Source organism: Macaca nemestrina, chromosome 8 (genome assembly GCF_043159975.1).
Source record: "Macaca nemestrina isolate mMacNem1 chromosome 8, mMacNem.hap1, whole genome shotgun sequence".
NCBI classification, from domain to species: Eukaryota; Metazoa; Chordata; class Mammalia; order Primates; family Cercopithecidae; genus Macaca; species Macaca nemestrina.
In genome coordinates, this window is record NC_092132.1 from 136,207,725 (window position 1) to 136,229,300 (window position 21,576).

The window sequence follows — 21,576 nt, forward strand, 5'->3', positions numbered from 1 at the left end:
TCTTTCTTTTCTCTTTCTTAGTAGCCCGGGGAAGCATTTTACAGCTCAGAATTCAAAGGGTGGAAGGGAGCTGTACCTTTCCAGATCATGGATGTGAGTTGGGCCACATGGCCACCTCTGAACCAGTTGCTGGCTCCAATTGTGGGGCGGTGACTGACATGCCTCGCTACCCTCCTGGAGTCAGGGAGGAAAAGTTTCCTGGCAGAGGGTGGAGCTGGGTGGGGGTAGAGGGAGCTTTGCTGTTACCTAATGAGAGGGGTAGGGGTGAAGACAGACAGCAGATGTCAGATGGCTTCTGTCCCAGGTGAGTGCTTTGCTGCAGAAGTGGTCCAGTGTGGCTGGTGTTTTCTAAGTGTCTTGGAGTGAGGAAATCACACTTACTGAGCAGTTGTTCAGACAGGAGGCCCCTCACTCCCTAAATATTTAATAAAATGGATAATTTTCCCATGGTACACAATTGAAAACAGACTTCGAATTGATAATGTAGCATGCTAGATGTTCTCAGAAGCCTGTCTGGTGTGGCTGAACTGAAAATGCTTGATAGATTTTTTTTTAACGAATGACTGGGTTGGTGGGAAGTGAAGAGATGACTGAGCTGAGATTTTCCCAGCTTGGTGAAAGAGAACAGTCTTGAGATTTGGGAAACCTGTGGCAGCCATGGAGATGCACCTCTTGCTCTTTTTTGAGAAATAACTGGCCGTTCCGCTGCAAGGAGTGTAGACTGTTGACAGTCCAGACCATTGCCTTCTGCATCTGCCTCAGCCATTGAACTAAGGACATGCACTGCGTAGGTGGCCTCCAGCCAGTGACTAAGCCCTCCTTTAATAGGCAGACTGCTCCAGGGTTCCCTGTGAGTTATTTGAGATTGTCCATTCTGCATCATGTTGTGAGGCTCTCCTGGTACCATTCTGCTTCCGGCCCTTGTCTTTCACAGGTGTTAGCCCTTGATAGCCCTTTTACACTCCTCACTTAGTCTCTGAATCTGTTTGCTGGAGGAATGAAAGTGACACAGCTTCCAACAACTTCCAAGTAAGTTCTTGGAAACAACACACACCCTGGGGTATCTACACGTCACTGTAGAACATAAAAACAGGATTCAACAATCTTACAGTCCTTAGCCAGAGAAGAAAAACAGGTGCCCTGAGAAGGAAGACAGATTGACAGCTGATTTCTCAACAGCAACAATGAAAGCTGGAAAAACGAAAACTGCTGAGGAAAGGAGAAATCTAGAATTCACTACCCCTGTAAATATTTTTCACTTTGAGTGCCAATTGTTAATTATTTTTGCTTGCTGAAAAAAATCCCTTCATGTCATCCTATCTCTTAAGAAAATGAAACTTAAGAAGGAAGACGATTTTACAAAGAAATGGTAAGCACAGACAAGGGGGATGTTTTGAATCTAAACATACCGATTGCATGAAACTGGTCTTCATTTTGGTAGGCAGCAGCCATCAATGGCTATTTAAATTAAATAAACTTGGTCGGGCACAGTGGCTCATGCCAGTAATCTCAACACTTTGGGAGACCAAGGCAGGGAGACCAACTTGAAGTTGGGAATTTGAGACCAGCCTGGCAAACGTGGTGAAACTCGTCTCCACTAAAAATGCAAAGTTCCGCCGGGTGTGGTGCCGGCTGCCTGTAATCACAGCTACTTAGGGAGCCGAGGCAGGAGAATCACAAACCTGGGAGGCAGAGGTTGCAGTGAGCCAAGATCATACCACTGCACTCCAGCCAGAGCAAGAGAGCAAAACTCCATCTCAAATAAATTATCAATTAATAAATTGAATTAATTAAATTGAATATTCAGTTCCTGGGTTGTATTAGCCACATTTTAAGTGCCCAGTGACCCTAGTGATTAACACACTGGATAGCACAGATACAGAACATTTATATATCAAAGAAGGTTATTGGTCAATGCTGGTGTAAAACAACATTTTGTAATTTGTAGGATTACAAATCAAGGTATATCTAGAATATTGGACAATATGATACATAAGTTATAGAAGTGGCTGGAATTGAATTATTCTCAGGTTTTCATATGTAAGGAGTAAAAATTAGAATTAAATATGCATATTCTAAGATAACCACCAAAAGAGAGAAACGGTATAAACTAAAAGGGAAACACATGGAATGAGGTGGAAACATTTCAATCCAGCAGGAGGGCAGAGAGAAAGAATAAAACCTAGGAACTAAGGTGAATGGAAGATACAAACTATGATGGAAGAATTAAATCCAAATCTATAGGCAATCAACACGAACGCAAATTGATTAAACCCAGATGAATCTTGGTGGCATGTGAATAATAATAAACCTGTAAATAAAAGTGTTTTGACTCTTCAAAGAGACAAGGATTGTAATGCCCCCCCACAAAAATTATAAAACCGAATCGCCCTGAGGTTATAAAATCTTTCTACAGCTTCCAAATAAGTCATAAACTCCAATATCACTGCTTTCAGCTGGATGATTAGATATCATTTGAGAGATACCCTCAGTTAAAAGGAGGTCTTGCTGTTTTCTGGTTAGTGCTGCGTGAGACGCCATGAGAGCAAAGTCTCTGGCGACACTCTGTACCAGGCAGTGCAGAAAGTCCTGAACAGGAAGCAGCACAAGTGCCGGAAGTTTTTGGAGACAGTAGAGTTGCAGATCAGCTTGAAGAACTGTGACCCCTAGAAGGACAAATGCTTCTCAGGCTTAAGTCCACTCCCCACCCCAAGTTCTCCCTGTGTTCCCTGGGGGACCAACAGCACTATGATGAGGCCAGGGCCATAGGTATCCCCGACATGAACATCGAGATGATGATGATGAAAAAACTCAATGAGAATAAACTGGTCAAAAAGCTGGCTAAGAAGTATGATGCATTTTTGGCTTCAGAGTCTCTGATCAAGCAGATCCCACGAATCCTCGGCTCAGGTCTAAATAAAGCAGGAAAGTTCCCTTCTCTGCTTACATACAACAAACCCATGGTGGCCAAAGGGGATGAGGCCACGCCCACAATCAAGTTCCATATGAAGAAAGTGTTATGTCTGGCTGTGGCTGTTGGCCATGTGAAGATGACAGACGATGAGTTTGTGTAAAACATTCACCTGGCTGTCAACTTCCTGGTGTCATTGCTCAAGAAAAACTGGAAGAATGTCTGGGCCTTATATATCAAAAGCACTGTGGGCAAGCGCCAGCACCTATATTAAGGCACATTGGAATGAACTCTAATGCTACCAGAAAAAAAAAAAAAAAGATCTTTATCAAATCCCGTCAACTAATCTTTGCGCTGTTAAATTGCAAGGCTTTGATCCCTGGGTACACCTGTCTCATCTAAAAGGGGGCACTTGACTTCTATTGAATCTTAAATATCAACCCTGGTATCTGGCACTAAATTCAAGTTAACCAAAGCCTCATCTTCAGACCTGGGAGAAGATGACCGTCAAAATAAACTGCTTTCATATGACACTGGGCCAGTTAAATCGTAACTATTGATTTAGCAATTTTTCCTTCATCTGAGTTAATATACTTTGTTTTATGCCTTAATGCTAGATAATTTTGAATTGTCCAGATACCTATGAGTGTCCTTTTCCTTTCATTGTCAGAGCTAGGCAGCACTTATGTCCTTTTTGTTTAAAACATTGCTAATTCTATGCATGGCTTACAAAATTGGGTAAAACAACAAAAATTACCTTTCTCCTCTCTACCTGATGTATCTGAAACTTAAAAACCATTCAGAATCCACTGAGCCTGATCTATGTTCATTGCTAATGCTCCACTGCTAAAACTGTGTAAGCACCTTCCCTCTAGGCCCAGCCACTATCACAGAAGAGATGGGAATGTGAGAATGTAAGGGCCAAGTTTGAGGGATAAAAATTATCGATGCTGCTTCTTGGTTGGTGAAAGAAAAATTAATTAAGTTAGATCCTCCAAACCAAAGGCACACAGATGCCTAAATAGCTGGCAAAATAAGGGACTTTGCTTCCTGGGTCATTGTATGACCCTTTTTTAGCCATCCCAACCATAAAGAATTTCCTACTTCTCACAAAATTAAAAGACAATTACTAGGATGATATCGAGATACCTTGTTACAAAGCCTCCTGGGTATAATGCCCCCAGTTATGAGATTTATGCAGATAGATATATACAATTTCTTTAATAAGCCACCTTAGAACAAATTACTAAAAAGGCTGCAAAAAGCATTGTGGCACAACAAGAAGTCTCAAAACTTAGCTTAAATGATTTTAACAGAATGCTTATGTTTTGTATAGCTAGTTGCTATAAGTATGTAACTAAAACCATGACAGTAGCTCAATGCATAAAATTGATAGATAAGTCAATTTTGTTACCTTGCCTTTTGACTTTTGGTTCTTGACTGTTATTTTACAACCCTCAGCATAATTCTGTAATTCTTTGCATTAGCCACACCAAAGTAGCCATTTCCTGAACTCCATTTTTTCTTATCTATATGTCTCAGTGCAGTGAATTCTATAGCCTCAGCGCATTGTATTGTAGGTTCATTTAACAAAAATGTATTATCTCTATATACTTTTATCAAGCAGATGCTAGGTACATGGTTAGTATCCAGTAAGTGCTGATTAACTGAATGCATTCGCAACCTAGTCAGAGATTAAGTGAGGCAAACAAATAAATAACACACCATGACAGACTCTGAAATGGCCAGGCATACTAGGTATAATTGGAACACAAATGAAGAAGCCATTATTTGTGTCTGGGTGACCTGAAGAAAGGTTTCACAGAAAAGGTGCATTTTAACAGATATATAAAAATGAATTCAAATTTGTTTATGCTTCTCTAGGCCTATGTTGCCTTTCTTGGGACATGAAAAGCACAAATTAGGATCGGGAATAAACATGAGCTGGGGTGACCACAGAGAGGGGTGGAAGGACTTCAGACCAGGGGTGGCTTCCAGGAGAGTGACGGGAGTAAAAATGTAAAAGTAGGTTAGGGCTTGAATTGATTACCCTTTTCAGACATCTTGGCCTGTAGAAATCCCGAGAGCTCAAATGTTTGCCAGGATACAAAACTAAATGTTCGTTACAACAAGCAGTAAAAGAAACATGTTTTGAGGTCAACATTAGTTATTTTCATATCAGTTTCCTCCCTGAAGGAGAAGTCGAGCCTGTGTCTGTTTCATTTCTCACAGTGCCTAACTGAGGAGCTTGGCATATGTTTCCTTGGTATTGAACAAATGCAGGGATTGGCTTTTCACTGCAAGGGAGTGAGATTCAGTTGGAGTTGTTTTGCTGCTCCTCAGACTCACCAGCTCAACAGCCTCCCCCGTCATGGCAGCCAAGCCCATCCCTCCATTCCTGTCCATCCGTTTTCATCCATGTCCCTGTCTCCTGGAAGCTTACAGTTCCTGCACCAGAGACTGAAGCAGAGCAATCCTAATGGCTCAGTTTGACCTTTTTCCTGACTTCCTCAGTATTTGTTTATGCTGCAATCTGCAGTCTTCAGCCTGCCAGCCTGCCACACTGGTGTCTGCCACTTGACCAAACCCTCTGTTCCTGCCCTTTGAAATTTGGGGTTCATCATATTTAACAGGCACCCTGGCAGCTGCTCCTCCCATAGGAGGTCAGCACTCCCAGAGGAAGCTGACTTTGTTCACTACTCTGGGGCTGGGCTGCTAGAGGCTGGTCACCACGGAATGCAGGGACAGCCCTCATTGGCTGTTCTTTCCTAGTCTTTGCTTCTCCCATCCCTCAGGGCTGGCCAGCCACACCCTGCATGGTGGTATGGCCTGGAGTACCAGCTCAGTTTGTTTAATCTTTAACTTGTTTACAGACAGAATCTAATATGGTTTGTCTCTGTGTCCCCACCCAAATCTCATCTTGAATTGTAATCCCCATAATGCCCACGTGCTGAGGGACAGACCCCGTGGGAGGTGATTGGATCATGGGGTGGTTCCCCCACACTGTTCTCATGATAGTGAGTGAGTTCTCCTGAGATCTGATGGTTTTATAAGTGTTTGGCAGTTCCTCCTTCACGCTGTCTCTCTTTCCTACCACCATGTGAAAAAGGTACTTGCTTCTCTTTTGCCTTCTGCCATAACTGTAGCTTTCCTGAGGCCTCCCCAGCCACTCAGAACTGTGAGTCAATTAAACCTCTTCCCTTTATAAATTACCCAGTCTTGGGTATTTCTTTATAGCAGTGTGAAAATGGACTAATACAGAATTCCTTTCATGGGGATGGACTAGACTAGGTGAAAGGGCAGGAAGAGTGACAATGTCCCCACCCATCGGTAGTGAGTGTGTAACTTGAGGATGCTTGGGTATAAAGGGCTCTTTCTTAATTTGCAAAATGAAGGTGTTGGCACCAAGTATGTCTACAGTTCGTTTCCCCCTCATATTTTTTATGATTCTATGAATACAACAAAGAGAGCATGTACTAGGGAAACAATGAGAAAATTCATTGTTAGGTTATCCCATTAAAAGGTTGAATTCAGTGAAGCCATTGCTTTATAACTGGTGCTTTCAAATCCATTGTTATTTCTGGTTCCCTTCCCCAAGCTAATTTCCACCCCCTTCCTCTGACACCCACCCCCCGCCATCACTAAAGGCATATGCCCACTTCTTCCTTCATCTGCAGGGCTGACTAGCTGGGTGGGAGCAGCAGGAGGCCGGGAATGGCACAGGGAGGTTGAATCTCTCTCCCAGGGCCAGTGCTGTTCATGTCCATTTCCACCTTACACTTGGCGGCTACCACCAATTCAGGAGGCTGCTTGATGTGGGTGTGGAATGGGGTAAAGTTGACCCCAGTAGCATAGCTATATGTAGGTTCCCTTCCAACAGTAAAGTATATATTTATACCTCATGCTGTCATTCAATAATAAGTTTTGAACACTACTTTTGTCCAGCACTGCGCTAACAGAGCTTGGAACGATTCATTCATTTATCCAGCAAATATTTACTGCATGCCTCCTGGATAAATGAAAAATGAGGCAGAGTCCCTGCCTACTGTGAACCTAGTTTAAACCTCCATGAGAAGGAGGGAAACTCCCATCATGCTTACAATCTGCCCAGATTTCTATTCATTCTTGAGTCATATGTGAACCTGCATATCTTTACTGAACCCCCTTGAAGACTGCCTGTGCTCATTGGGCAACATAGTTTTGACCCCAGAAGTCTTTCACACTGATTTTTCCACACACACAAAAAATTATCTTTAGGCATTTGATCATCTCCCCAAGTTTTCATGCTTAAGAGAGATTTCAAAACCTCTGTCTCTACACAGTCTGGCCAATAATCTTCTCTGACAAATAAGACAACACTACAGTATTGGTTTAGTTCATGTCTTATTTGTTGGCGAAGATAACTAAACCCCTGGAAAATAATGAGATAAGCTAAAGGAGTTAGATCATTTGCCAAGAAGAAAGAGAACAGGAAGCACACACTTATTAGCCCATTCAAGGATTCATATCTTCCACCCCTTTAATGAAGCTCCATAGAGTGTTGATTCATTTGAAAGTGTTTTCAGGTTCTGTTGGAATGTATTGCGTAACAACTCCCCCAAATCTGTGGCCCGATAGAGTGAAAGTTTAGTACTAATGATTAAATTGTAACTATTGCAGTTATTCTGAAAAACACATAAGAAAAAAACCTAAGAATTATTTAAAGAGAAAGTAGCTGGATGGTGATACAGATCACCAAAACAGCATTTGAACTCACTATTCCTTAAATTTCTGAAAAATAGGATAGGTTTCTATTAAGAAGCTCACCTTCCTGCTGTTAGAATGAAGTAATATGTTGTCCAATTTGTTGGCAAATAGTTTTTCATAGTTGTCTCTTAATGTCTTTGATTTCTGTGCTATCAATTGTAATATCACTTCTTACATTTCTGATTTTGAGCCTTCTTTCTGTTTTCTAGCTAAAATTTTGTCAGTTTGTTTCACTTTTCGAAAAAAATTCAACTCTTATTTCGGATGATATTTTCTGTAGTTTTTCTGCTTTCTATTTCCTTTATATATTCTCTGATCTTTGTGATTTCTTTTCTTCTGCTAACTTTAGTCATAGGTTGTTCTTTTTTTAGTTCTGTGGGATGTAACATTAGTTTTTTCATTTGACAACTTTTCTTCTTTTTTTTATATAGGTTTAATGCTATAAACTTCCCTTTTAGGGCTACTTTTATCTCAAAATATTTTTTAGTTTCTCCTTTAACTTCTTCATTGACCCAGTCACTGTTTAGGAGAATATTGTTTAATATCCACATATTTGTTCATTTTCAATGACTCCTCCTGTTACTGATTTTTAGTTTCATACCAGTGTAGTCAGAAAAGATAATTGATATGATTTTGGTCTTCTCAAATTTGTTAAAACTTGTTTTTTGGCCTAACATATTATCTATGCTAGAGAATGTTCTGTGTTAACTTGAGAAGAGTCTGTTTGTGTTGGGTAGGATGTTCTGTGTATGTCTAGTAGGTCCATTTAGTCTAGAGTATCAAATTAAGTCTGATATAATTTGGTTGTTTGTCACCTAAATCTCATGTTGAATTGTAATCCCCAACATTGGAGGTGGGACCTGATGGGACATGACTGGATCATGGGAGTGGATTGCTCATTAATGGTTTAGCACCAACCCCTTAGTGGTGTCCTTGCAATAGTGGGTGAGTTCTCGCAAGATCTGGTTGTTTAAAAGTGTGTCACACTTCCTCCAATCTCTCTCTTGCTCCTGTTGTGGTCATGTGATGTGTCTGGCCCCGATTCACCTTCCAGCATAAATAAAAGTTCTCTGAGACCTCCCTAGAAGCCAAGCAGATCCCAGTGCCATGCTTGTGTAGCCTGCAGAACTGTGAGCCAATTAAACCTCTTTTGTTTATGTCACTCAGTCTCAGGTATTCCTTTATAACAATGCAAGAAGAGCCTAACACAAAGTCTGATGTTTCCTTCCTGTTTTTCCACCTGGATATCTCTCCATTGCTGAAAATGGGGAATTGAAGTTGCCTACTATTACTGTATTGAAGTCTATCTCTCTTTTATCTATTAATATTTGCTTTGTATATTTAGGTGCTCTGATCTTGGGTGCATATAGGTTTACAATTAACATGTCCTCTTATAAAGTCAACCCCTTTATTATTATGTAATGGCCTTTTTTTGTTTCTTTTTATAGTTTTTGACATAAAGTCTATTTTATCTGATATAGCTACTCTTGCTCTTTTCTGGATTCCCTTTGCATGGAATATCTTTTTCTGTCCCTTCACTTTCAGTCCATGTGTGTCCTTACTGGAAAGAGAGTGTGTCTCTTGTAGGCAGCATAGAGGTGGGTCTTGTTTCTTCATCCATTCAACTATTCTGTGACTTGATTGGAGAATTAAATCCATTTATAGTCACGTAATTACTGCTAGGTAAGAACTTACTACTGCCATTTTATTAATTGTTTTCTGCTTGTTTTGTAGATCCTTTGTTTTTTCCTTTCTTGCCTCCTTTCTTTGTGGTATGATGACTTTCTGTAATGATATGGGTTGGATATTTTCTTTTGATGTTTTGTATATGTTTTATAGACCTTTGCTTTGTTGTTATGCTGAGGCTTACAGAAAATACCTTATGCATATAACAGGCTATTTTAGGTTGTTAGCAACTTAATTTTGTGGTGGGTGGAGAATTGTTTTTTAAAATTGTCATTTATTGATACATAATAATTGTACATATTTATAGGGAACATGTGACATTTTGATACAATGTTTAATGTTTAAGTCAGGGTAATAGGATATTCACCACCTTAAACATTTATTATTTCATTGTGTTAGGAACATTTCAAATCTCTTCTAGCTATTTTGAAATATATAATTATATTTAACAATGATCAACCTACTGCATGCGCTGTTGAATACCATAACTTACTTATTATATCTAACTGTATTTTTATGTCCATTACAAAACCTCTCTTCATCTCCCACATTCCCTACCCTTTCCAGCCTCTGGTAGCCATAATTCTGTTCACTGTTTTCATGGGATCTACTTAATATGTGATATTTAAGTTCTTGGCTTATTTCACTGAACATAATGCCCTCTGGTTCCATCATTGTTGTTGGGAAGGACTGGATTTCATTATTTTTTATGACTGAATAATATTCCATTGTGGACATATACAGCATCTTTTTTATCCATTCATCTGTTGATGAACATTTAGGCTGATTTCATATTTGGGTATTGTGAATAATACTGATAACAGTGTGATTTTAATCACATACATAAGCTCTACAGTTTTGGTCCTATTCCTCCTATGTTTTATGTTTTTGATATCATAATTGACATCTTTTCAGTATTTGTATCCCTTAAGAAATTATTGTAGCTTTAGTCATTTTTAATAGTTTTGACCTTTAACCTTTATACTAAAGACATGATTGACTTACCCATTGCCATTACAGTGTTAGAGCGTACTGGATTTTAAAACATTCTTACTTTTAGCAGTAAGGTTTATATTTTCATGTTACTAATTACCATTTTTCTCCATCTTGAAGAACTACTTTGAAATATTTAAAATGCAAGTATAGTGGTGATAAACTCTAAACTTTTGCTTATGAAGTCTTTTCAATCCTTCATATTTGAAAGACATGATTTCTGGGTATAGTATTCTTCGTTGGCTTCCCCTTGCTAGGTCTTGAATATATCATCATATTCCTTTCTAGCCTACAAGGTTTTGGATGAAAAAAAATCTGCTGATAATATCATTGGGATTTCCTTGTACATAACAATTTGCATTTCTCTAGCTGCTTGAAAAACTCTTTGTCTTTAACTTTTGACAATTTGAGTATGATGTTTCTCAATGTATGCCTCTTTGGAGTCACCTCATTTGGTGCTTTGAGCTCCTGAAGTCAGGATTTCTATTTCCTTACACGGGCTTGGGAAGTTTTCTTTCATTATCTCTTTGAATATGGTTAATGTGACTTTCTCTGTTCTGGTACATCAGTAACACATGTGATATACAGCCTGATGCTGTTCCATATGTCTCAAGCTACCTTCAGTATTTTCCATTCTTTTCTATTTTTGCCCCTTAGATTGAATGCCTTTAACTGACCTGCTTTTGAGTTCAGTGATCCTTTCTTCTGCTTGATCTAGCCTGCTGTTGAACTACTTTATTGGATTTTTAATTTCAGTTATAGTATTCTTCAGTCTATAATTTCTATGTGGTACTTTTTAAAATTTTCTATCTCTTCTTTGAAATTTTCAGTTTATTTTTACATTGCTCTCCTGACCTCAGTGCGCATCTTTATTACCTTTATTCTGAATTCCCTTTCAAGTAAATCACATATCTCCACATCACTTGGGTTGAATTTGGGAGATTTATATTGTTCTTAAATGGGAATACATATCCCTGTTTCCTCATTTTCTTTGACCTTCTGTGTTGGTTTCTACACATTAGATAACTGCCTTTGCCAGTTTTTTTTTTTTAGCAAAAACTTATGTCTGTTGATCCCTCCTGGAAAGGGTTTGTTCAAATGATGAGCATTCCGCTATTTCAACTTCCATCTGATATGACATCCTAAACCTCTTAGGTCTTGGAGTAGAGGGAAGTAGACATACATAAGTCTCCCTCAACTACAGGAAAAAGTGGTGATTTTATACAAGCTTGTAAGCATTTCTAGGGACCTCACGCCCCAGGAGCAATGCATAGAAGGGACTCAAAAATGCAGCAACCTGTTACTTCCTGGAATGGGTTTATGGCACACTGTTCCAGTGGCTATTTGGTGGTCTGGTTTCTAATATGCACTGGGGAGAAAGGGGGCAGACAGCCCGCCCACTGGTAGCCTCAGAAACACATTGGCTTTTCCAGAGCTCTCTCCCCTGGCTCACACTACTGATAAAGGCAGGCCCATTAATCCCACCTGGAATGGGTTTGTCCTCATATTGAGTGCCCCACCTTTTATAGTTTTAATGCAAGGGGCTGCATCCTAAACCTCCTAGCTCTGGGAGTAGAGAGGACTAGGCATATACAACACTCTCTAGGCCACAGAAAACAGTGGCAGTTTTATATGAGCCTGCACACTCTTCCAGGGACTTCATTCAGTGGAGGAATGTAGAGAAGGGGCTCTAAAATGCAGTTCCCTGTTCATTCCCAAATGGGGTTTGTGCCGTGCATTGAGTTCCCAAACTCTCATAGCTACCACTTGATTGACTGCATCCTAAAAACATTCCACCTGTAAGGAACAGGAGAAGGCACACGTGAGTCTCTCTAGATTACAGAAGAAATAGGTGGTTTTCAGTGGGAGTCTAAGCACTTCCAGGGGCTCCATCCTCAGAGTGCCATGAAGAAACGAGGCTGGAATGCACAGTTCCCATTTTCTTTCTATAAGGGGTTTTCTGTACTTTCTTCCAGTGATTGACTATTTGAAAGCCTTGCTTCTAATGAATTTGCATCAGTGAGCTAATAGAGTAGACAAACAGTAACCCTCCTATAGTCTGAGCCACAGCATGATACTTTCTGAGCCTTTCTTCCAGCTCTCCCCAGTAATAAATCTAGGTCTATTCATGTTTCTTTGAAGAAGTTCTCACACACACCAAGTGCCACAAATTCTATAGCTCCCACTAAAGACACTTTCTCCCAGTGACCTAGCTATTGGAGTCAGTGGGGCTTTGCATTCCTGAATGTCCCTAAGCCTCAGAAAACAAACAGGTGGGCTCACTTCCAGCAGGTACCTCCCTAGGGTCAGAGGCTACCACCTGAATACCAGTATATGCAATTGTCCCAGATCATCTGCCTTGCTTAATGCAGAGAGAGTGGGAGATTAACACATACACACTCAACTTCACTGTGAAGGTCGAGGAACTAGAATACACAATTAACACCTCAACCTTTCCAACTAGATCTTCTGCCTTACTTGTCTCAGGGTTCTGACAAGACATGGCATATCCTACTCTTCAGAGGGCCATCAAAAAGAGGGACAAAGTTTTGGACAAACACAATCCACATCCACCTCAAAATCTTCAGTCAAATCAATTGGTGAGATTCTTTTCCTTCAGTCATTTAGATTCCATTTGAAAAAGGTTAACATTGCATAGTAAAGGCAGAAGTCTTCAACAATCTGCAAGCCAAATTGTGTGTTTCTGAGTATTTTTGAACATATTTTTGCTTTTCTCCCTATGTGATATACTCAAGAAAAAACTTTCATATGGGTTACAGTATATTCATTGTGCAACATAACTTACTTGACTCATTGTATAAAACTGCATCATTCTCTTTGAGCCACATTTTGATCTGGTTTGAGTATTTTTGCCAACATTTCCTCCATTGGCCTGATCTTGGTTGGAATGTGAGAAAGTTCCTTCTGCTCTAGAGTACCAGAAGTGAGCTGGCATTATTGCAAGACAGCAACAGAGCTGAACAAGGCCAATCAGTAAGGAAGATGGCAAGCTTTCAAATATTGACATATCTCTTTCATTCTTCTCACTGAGACCAGGTCTCATACCCACCTCTTCCTAGGAAATCCACGGTATTAGTCTGTTCTCATGCTGCTAATAAAGACATACCTGAGACTGGGTAAATTATATAGAAAAAGAGGTTTAATGGACTCACAGTTCCACATGGCTGGGGAGGCCTCACAGTCATGGCAGAAGGTGAAGGAGGAGCAAAGGTACATCTTACATGGTGGCGGGCAAAAGAGTGTGTGCAGGCGAACTGCCCTTTATAAAACCATTAGGTCTTGTGAGACTTACTCACTATCATGAGAGCAGCATGGGAGAAACCTGCACCCATGATTCGGTTACCTCCCACTGGGTCCCTCCCACAACATGTAGGGATTATGGGAGTTACAATTCAAAGTGAGATTTGGGTGGGGACACAGTCAAACCATATCATTCACACTTGCCAGGATCTCCCAACTATTACATTGATGTCTAAAATACTGATGCTCCAGTGTATCTTATTTTCTGAATGAATATTTCTCCATTTTGTCCCCTGCTTTTCTCTTAAGCTTATTACAATGATCACAAGTTGAAGAGAGAGAGTAATGTAAGAATCAGTCTGAAGTTTAAACTGTAGCCCTGATACTGGAATCTACAAACAGAATATCTGAGTTATGGATAAATAAACATTCAGATTCTGAATCACAAGACATACTCATAGATCCAGTGCATCTGATTTTCTATCAATATTTAATCAAGGAAGAAGCAGGCAGATGAAACTGGACCCAGAATTTCAAACTATAGGGAAATAAAGCAAGAGGGAAGGAGAACTTTGATCAAGTGCTGATCTAGTACTAAAACATTACTGACATTATTCATTCATCCATGTAGCAAACATTTTTTAAAAGTTTACTCTAGGTCTGGCACAAAATTGTATAAATATTATCCTCATTTTATCTTTGAGAAATCAGAGCTACAGTTTTAAATAGTAATTCACCCAGTGTCCACAGGATTTCAAATCAAATTTATACAACAAAACCATGTTCTTTCTCTTAGGGCAAAGTTTGGAAGGAAGTAAAAGAATATAACCAGGATACAAGAGAAAGGATGAGAGGGAAGACTTTGTTGAGGGAAAAACACCTAGTCCCACAATAGCCTAAGTCTCCTAAAGAAAATCTTGAATTCACATTATATTATCATCCAACAATCTTTTCATATGCTTTATAGACAATTAGTTTTTCCATAATATTCTATTCATTCATTTACCAGTTAAAATTTTCTATAAAGTCAACAACCAATATTAAACATTTTCTAGCACAAATCACTGTGTTTCCCAAGATAATCACAGGTCATCCTTAAAATGCTTTTATTTTCATAAATTTGAAAATGTGTGGTTATCATTCTTTAAAATGATGTTTAGTTATATAGGCTGACATTTTTATTGGTGAAATGATTTGATGTGTAGAATTTTCTTCCAAATAATATGAGGGTATAGAGGATATATGATAGGACATCAGTTGATAATTAGTGAGCTGGCTAATAAATACACGAGGATTTATTTTGTTTCTTACTCTAAATAGTGAAAGATGAATAACCATGTTTGGGCATGAGTTTTCTCTCCAAGGAAATATTAAATATATTCTTTGATAGTTCTTCAATGTCTCCCTATTTCAGAATTTAAAACTCCACCAGATGCATATTGTCCTTATAGTAGAATCTCCTACAGTTGAGAGCGAAGCCCACCAAACAGTGAATCCCTTCTGGGTTCTGCAAGGAACAAAATGATGTGCTTGTAAATGGAGATGTTGGAGATGTCTACAGGTATGTACTCACATACTCAAAATCTTCAATTGTTCAGGATTCAAGAGTAAAGGAGTAGATTTTGTTGTTGTTGTTATTTCTTGTCTTCCTGGAGATCAGAATTAAGAAATTCTTAGTTTGAAATGTACTGACATCTTCTAAGATGATCCAGGTAGCAGAATCCACTCTCTCACAAGCAGAAGATGAGTGACACCTGAGGCTGATCCTTCCCAGAAATAAACCCCAGAAGCTGCCACATCTGGAAGGAGCTTCCAAACTGACCATCAATGATGTGGTACTTGCTATTGATGGTCACTTGCAGAAGAAGGTGAACCATGTCAGCGCGATATATTTTTTGGCTGGTGGGATATAAACATACCCTCCCAACATTGTGGTCTCAAAGCCAATTGTGGTCAGAGCCCTTTACAGAAATTGATTAACCCAGAGACACTACCCACCCTGTTGTCTTCTCATAACTTGATTAAAAAATGGACTTTAAGCCCTACTCCATGTGTTCCCCACAGTGCATGCTAAAGTTCTCAGAGGGAACAGCTCAGACCTGTTGCTGAAGACAGCAGTTAATATTTCCAAGTCCAATTTGTTCCTAGAGTTCTTATAACCAGTTCTTTCAAAATATACTGCAATGTCCGTGATCCCTTAAGCAAGGAAAACAAAACAAAAATAACATACTTTTGCACTTAGATTCCCTTGAGTAGGTTAATTATAGATATAACATATTTTGAATATGTAAAAACACAATGATTATAAGTATCTGTCATAATAATTATTTTGATAGTACTTTTATTGTGTGAATTTCTCTTACATGTCTAAGTTCACTTTATAGTCTCAGAACCCTGTAAGAAAAGTACTATTGTATCTTCTGTCTCCCACCAACAATGTATAAGTTTTTTCTCGGCATCCTTGACAGCACATTATTTTTTGGCTTTTTAACAATAGCCATTCTAACTCCTGTGAAATGGTATCTTACTGTGGTTTTGGTTTGCATTTCTCTAATGGTCAGTGAGGTTCAGTTTTTTTTTCATACATTTGTTGGCTGCATGCATATCTTCTTTTGAAAAGCATGTGTTCATGCCCTTTGCCCAGTTTTTCATGGGGTTGCTTGCTTTTTTCTTTTAAATTTAAGTTTCTTATAGATTTTGGATATTAGACCCTTGCTGGATACATAGTTTGCAAATATTTTCTCCCATTCTGTAGGTTGTCTGCTTACTCTGTTGATAGTTTCTATTGCTGTGTAGAAGCACTTTAGTTCAATTGAGTCCCACTAATCAATTTTTTGTTTTATTGCAGTTGCTTTTGGCATCTTCAACAGAAAAGGTCTATGTCTGGAATGGTATTTCCTAGGGTTTCTTTCAGGATTTTTGTAGTTTTAGGTCTTACATTTAAGTCTTTAACCCATCTCGAATGGATTTCTGTATATGGTATAGGAGGGGATCCAGTTTTCAATCTTCTGCATATGGCTAGTTATTTCAGCAACATTTATTGACTTGAGAGTCCTTTCCTCCATTGCTTGTTTTTGTCAACTTTGTCAAACATCAGATGGTTGTAGGTATGTGGCTTCATTTCTGGGATCTGTATTCTGTTCCATCATCTATGTGTCTATATTTGTACCAGTACCATGATGTTTTGGTTACTGTGGCCTTGTAGTATAGTTTGAACTCAGGTAATGTGATGCCTCCAGTTTTGTTCTTTATGCTTAGAATTGCTTTGGCTGTTTGGGCTCTTTTTTGGTTCCTTATGAATTTTAGAATTGTTTTTTCTAGTTATGTGGAGAATGTCATTGGTAATTTGATAGGAATAACACTGAATCTGTAAAATGCTCTAGGCAGTAATGCCATTTTAACAACCTTGATCTTTCCTATCCATGAGTATGGAATGCTTTTTTCCATTTGTTTGTGTCATCTCTGATTTCTTCAAGCAGTGTTTTGTAATTTTTTTTTTCTTTTTTTGAGATAGAGTCTCACTCTATCCCCCAGGCTGGAGTGCAGTGGTGTGATCTTGGCTTGCTGCAGCCTCCATCTCCCATGTTCAAGCTATTCTCATGCCTCAGTCTCCTGAGTAGCTGGGTTTACAGGTGCCTGCCACCACACCTGGCTGATTTTTGTATTTTTAGTAGGGATGGGGTTTCACCATGTTGGCCAGGCTGGCCCAGAACCCCTGACCTCAGGTGATCCACCGCTTCAGCCTCCCAAAGTGCTGGGATCACAGATGTGAGCCACTATGCCTGGCCTGTAATTCTTATTGCAGAGATCTTTTACCTTTCTCCTTAGTTGTATTCCTAGGTATGTTTTTCTTTTTGTGGTGATTGTGAATGGGATTGTGTTCCTCATTTGGCTCTGGGCTTGTTTTCTGTTGGTGAATAGGAATGCTACTACTTTTTGTATATTGATTTTGTATGCTGAGACTTTGCTGAAGTTTTTTTAAATCAGCTTAAGGAGTTTTGGGGCTGAGACTGTGGGGTTTTCTAGATATGGAATTGTGGCATCTGCAAACAGGCACTTTTTCTCTTTCTATTTGGATGCCTTTTATCTCTTTCTCATGCCTTGGTGCTCTGGCTAAGACTTCCAGTACTATGTTGAATAGGAATGGTGAGAGTGGGCATCCTTGTCTTGTTCTGGTTTTCAAGGGGAATGCTTCCAGCTTTTGCCCAACCCATATGATGTTGATTGTGAGTTTGTCATAGATAGTTCTTATTATTTAAAGGTGTGTTCCTTCAATGCCTAGATTGTTGAGGGTTTTAAACATGAATGGATGCTGAATTTTATCAAAAGCCTTTTCTGCATCTACTGAGATAATCATGTGGTTTATGTTTTCAGTTCTGTTTATGTGATTAACCACATTTATTGATTTGCATATGTCGAAGCAACCTTGCATCCCTGGAATAGAGCCTACTTGATTATGGTAGATTAGCTTTTTGATGTGTTGCTGGATTTGGTTTGCTAGTGAGGATTTAGTGAGGATCTTTGCATCTATGTTCATCAAGGATATTGGTATAATGTTTTCTTTATGGGTGTCATTGCACATGAGATGGGTCTCTTGAAGACAGCATACAGTTGGGTCTTGCTCTTTTATCCAGGTTGCCATTCTGTGCCTTTTAATTGGGGGCAATTAGCCCATTTACATTCAAGGTTAATATTGACATGCGTGGATTTGATCCTGTTGTGTTGTTAGCTGGTTATTATGGAGACTTGATTGTGTGGTTGCTTTATAGTGTCATTGGTCTATGTACTTAACTGTTTTTATGTGGCTGTTAATGGTCTTTCCTTTCCATATTTAGCACTCCCCTTAGGACCTCTTGTAAAGCGGGTCTGAAGGTAATGAATTCCCTTAGCATTTGCTTGTCTGAAAAGTATCTTATTTCTCTTTTGCTTATGAATCTTAGTTTGGCCAGATATGAAATCCTTGGTTGGAATTTCTTCTTTTTAAAGAATGGTGAATATACGCTCCCAATCTCTTCTGGCTTGTAGGGTTTCTGTCAGAAGATCTGCTTTTAGCCTGATGGGGTTCCCTTTGTAGACAACCTGTCCTTTCTGTCTAGCTATCTTTAATATTTTTTTTCTTGTTGACCTTGGAGAATCTGATGACTATGTGTCTTGGGAATAGTTGTCTTGTACAGTACTTCACAAAGGTTCTCTGCGTTTTTTGAATTTGAATGTTGGCCTCTCTAGTGAGGTTGGGGAAATTTTGGGGGCCGGTATTGTGAAATATGTTTTCCCAAGTAGCTTGTTTTACCTCCCACTCTTTCAGAGATGCCATTGGGTCATAGATTTGGTCTCTACATTATCCTATATTTCTCCAAGGTTTTTTTTTTTTTCATTCTTTTTTCTTTATTTTTGTCTGAGTTAGTTTGGAGAACCAGTTTTGAGCTCTGAGATTCTTTCTTCAGCTTGGTCTATTCTGCTGTTAATAATTGCAATTATATTAGGAAATTCTTGTAGTGTGTTTTTCAGCTCTATCAGAATAGTTTGTTTTTTTCTTAAAATGCCTATTTTAATCTTCAGCTCTTGTATCATTTTTTGTTGTAATCCTTATATTCCTTAAATTGGATTTGACTTCCTCCTGAATCTCGATAATCTTTGTTCCTATTCATATTCTGAATTTTACCTTGGTAGTTTCAGCCACTTCAGCTGGGGAAGTAGTACAGTCATTTAGAGAAAGAAGACACTCTGTCTTTTTTAGTTGCCAAAGTTCTTGTGCTGGTCCTTTCTATTTGTGTGGCTTTAACTCTAGTGTAATTTGAGTATAGTCAGTTAACTTCCTTTCTGCCCATTTTCAGAGGACTAAAGCTTTGTCCTAGGTCTTTATTTGTAGCTGAATTCTTGTCCTTGATTTCACAGAATGGTATATTAGCAAAGTTTTTATGATGTTGAAGTTTGGGCCGTGATCCAGTAGATGGTGCTTAAGTGTAAAGTCCAGTAGGTAGGCTCTTGCTCAGCCTCATGGCTCCTGTCTATTTCCTCACATTTGCAGCCATGTTCCTTCTCAGTGTTTTGAAAGTGTGGATTTCCTTTCCCACTCAACTTCTGGATGGAGATCCAGGCTTGGCACTCCTGGGCTACATATCACAGCCCTAGGGCAAGCTCAGGCTTTATGTTTTCTCCCCAGCTTGGAGGCAGCAGGGGAAGGGACCTTGGTAGTGGCAATGGGCAGGGGCCTTTTACTTGTCTCTTGTGGCTTCACCCCAAAGAAGCACAGAGCCTCTACTAGTTGAAGTGATCAGCCGGGGCTGTGGTGTGTGTTGTGACACCATGCTGGGGGGCTTTCCCTTGTGATGAACAGGAGGCAGGGGGCTCACAGGGAAGACAGACTGGCCTCTTCTCTCCTGCAGTGTGCTGGAGATGTAAGTAAAGTACTCGGGGTCTTTGTTCCTTCCCCAGTTTGAGGGCAGCAAGTGTAGTACCACTGCAGTAGCAGTGGCAGAGGGGCTTTCAGTTGCCTCTAGGAACTTCACCCCAAAGAAATGCAGAGCTGCTGCCAAAGGGAACATTGAGCCAAGGGTGGGTTGGCTGCATTGTGAGCCCGAGCCAGGGGTCCTATTTGAAGGGCAGGTGTTGGAGTCTCACAGGTAAGAGAAACTGGGCTTCTCTCTGTATGGTGACTGTGGTGTGCTGGAGGCATGAGTAATGATCTTAGGGTCTTTATTCCTTCCCCAGTCTGAGGGGAAGTGGCAGTGGCAGAGTGGCTGTCAGTTTTCTCTGGAAGCTCCACCCCAAGGAGACAAAGAGCCACTAGCAGTGGGAATCCTCAGTCAGGGCTGGAGTGGCTGCTCTGCACTTCCACGTTGGGGACCCTGCCTGGTGATGAGTAGGGTGTGGGGGCTCACAAGGAAGAGAGACAGCACTCCTCTCCATATGGTGGCTGCAGTGTGCTGGAGGTGCCAGTGACATGACCAGGCCCTTTGTTCCTTCCCCAGCCTGAGGGTAATAAGGGCAGTACCATTGCAGCTGTGATGGCCAAGGGGCTGTGGGTTGTCTCTGAGATTTCCTCCCCAAAGAAACGCAGAGCCGCTGATGACTGAAGTGTTCAGGCAGGGCAGGGTAGTTGTACTGGGGCCCCAGGTCGAGAAGCCTGCTCAGTGAGAAGAAACGGCCAGGGACCCATGTGGAGAACAGTCCAGCCACTTTTCTGTAAGCTGTGCTACACTGAGGGCCCATGTTAGTCCTTAATCACTTTGCTCTTTCCCAAGACTGAGGGCAGCAGGATTGAGGGCTGTGGAGCAGTGAAACCGGTGGGTCCACCTGTTCCCTCTGGGAGCTCTGTCCCAGGAAAGTGTAAGGCTGCTACCGACCTGAGAGCTCAGGTAGGGCTGGGGTGGTCATGCTAGAATCCAAGGCCAGTGCACTTTGTCTGGATAGGTCCAGTGGAGGCAAAGCCTGCAGTACATCTGTTCATCAGCCCTATGGATTCAGCTTCTATCTTGGGGTCATGCAAGGGAGCCTAGCCTCCCCTACTACTAGAGCTGCAGCCAGTGGTGCCAGGGTGCCCAGGGGTCCAAGGGACCAGGAATCCACCTGTATTAGTCCATTCTCATGCTGCTGATAAAGGCATACCCGAGATGGGTAATTTATAAATAAAAGGAGGTTTAATGAACTCACAGTTCCACGTGGTTGGGGAGGTCTCACGACCATGGCATCAGGAAGGTAAGGGAAGAACAAAGGCACGTCTTACAAGGCCACAGGCAAAGAGAGAATGACCGCCGAGTGAAAGGGGTTTCCCATTATAAAGTTATCAGATCTCATGAGATTTATTCACTACCATGAGAACAGTATGTGGGAAACCGCCCCCATGATGCAATTATCTCCCACTGGGTCCCTCCTACGATATGTGGGTATCATGGGAGCTACAATTCGAGATGGGATTTGGATGGAGATGGCCAAATCATATCACCACCTGAGCCTGAGTGGTGGCTCTGCCCACACTC

The 21,576-nt window shown here is 40.4% G+C and overlaps 1 long non-coding RNA gene and 1 pseudogene across 5 annotated transcripts in view; both read left to right on the forward strand.

Moving 5' to 3' along the window:
- The window catches only part of LOC139355905 (uncharacterized), a 166,429-nt gene that overhangs the window by 451 nt on the left and 144,402 nt on the right, over positions 1-21,576 (forward strand). For all 5 annotated transcript variants that reach the window (XR_011607198.1, XR_011607195.1, XR_011607194.1 and 2 more), the window contains exon 2: positions 15,012-15,158. This is a non-coding gene — a long non-coding RNA (uncharacterized lncRNA). The remainder of the gene's footprint in view (positions 1-15,011; positions 15,159-21,576) is intronic.
- LOC105482154 (large ribosomal subunit protein uL1 pseudogene) lies at positions 1,185-4,356 on the forward strand (annotated as a pseudogene).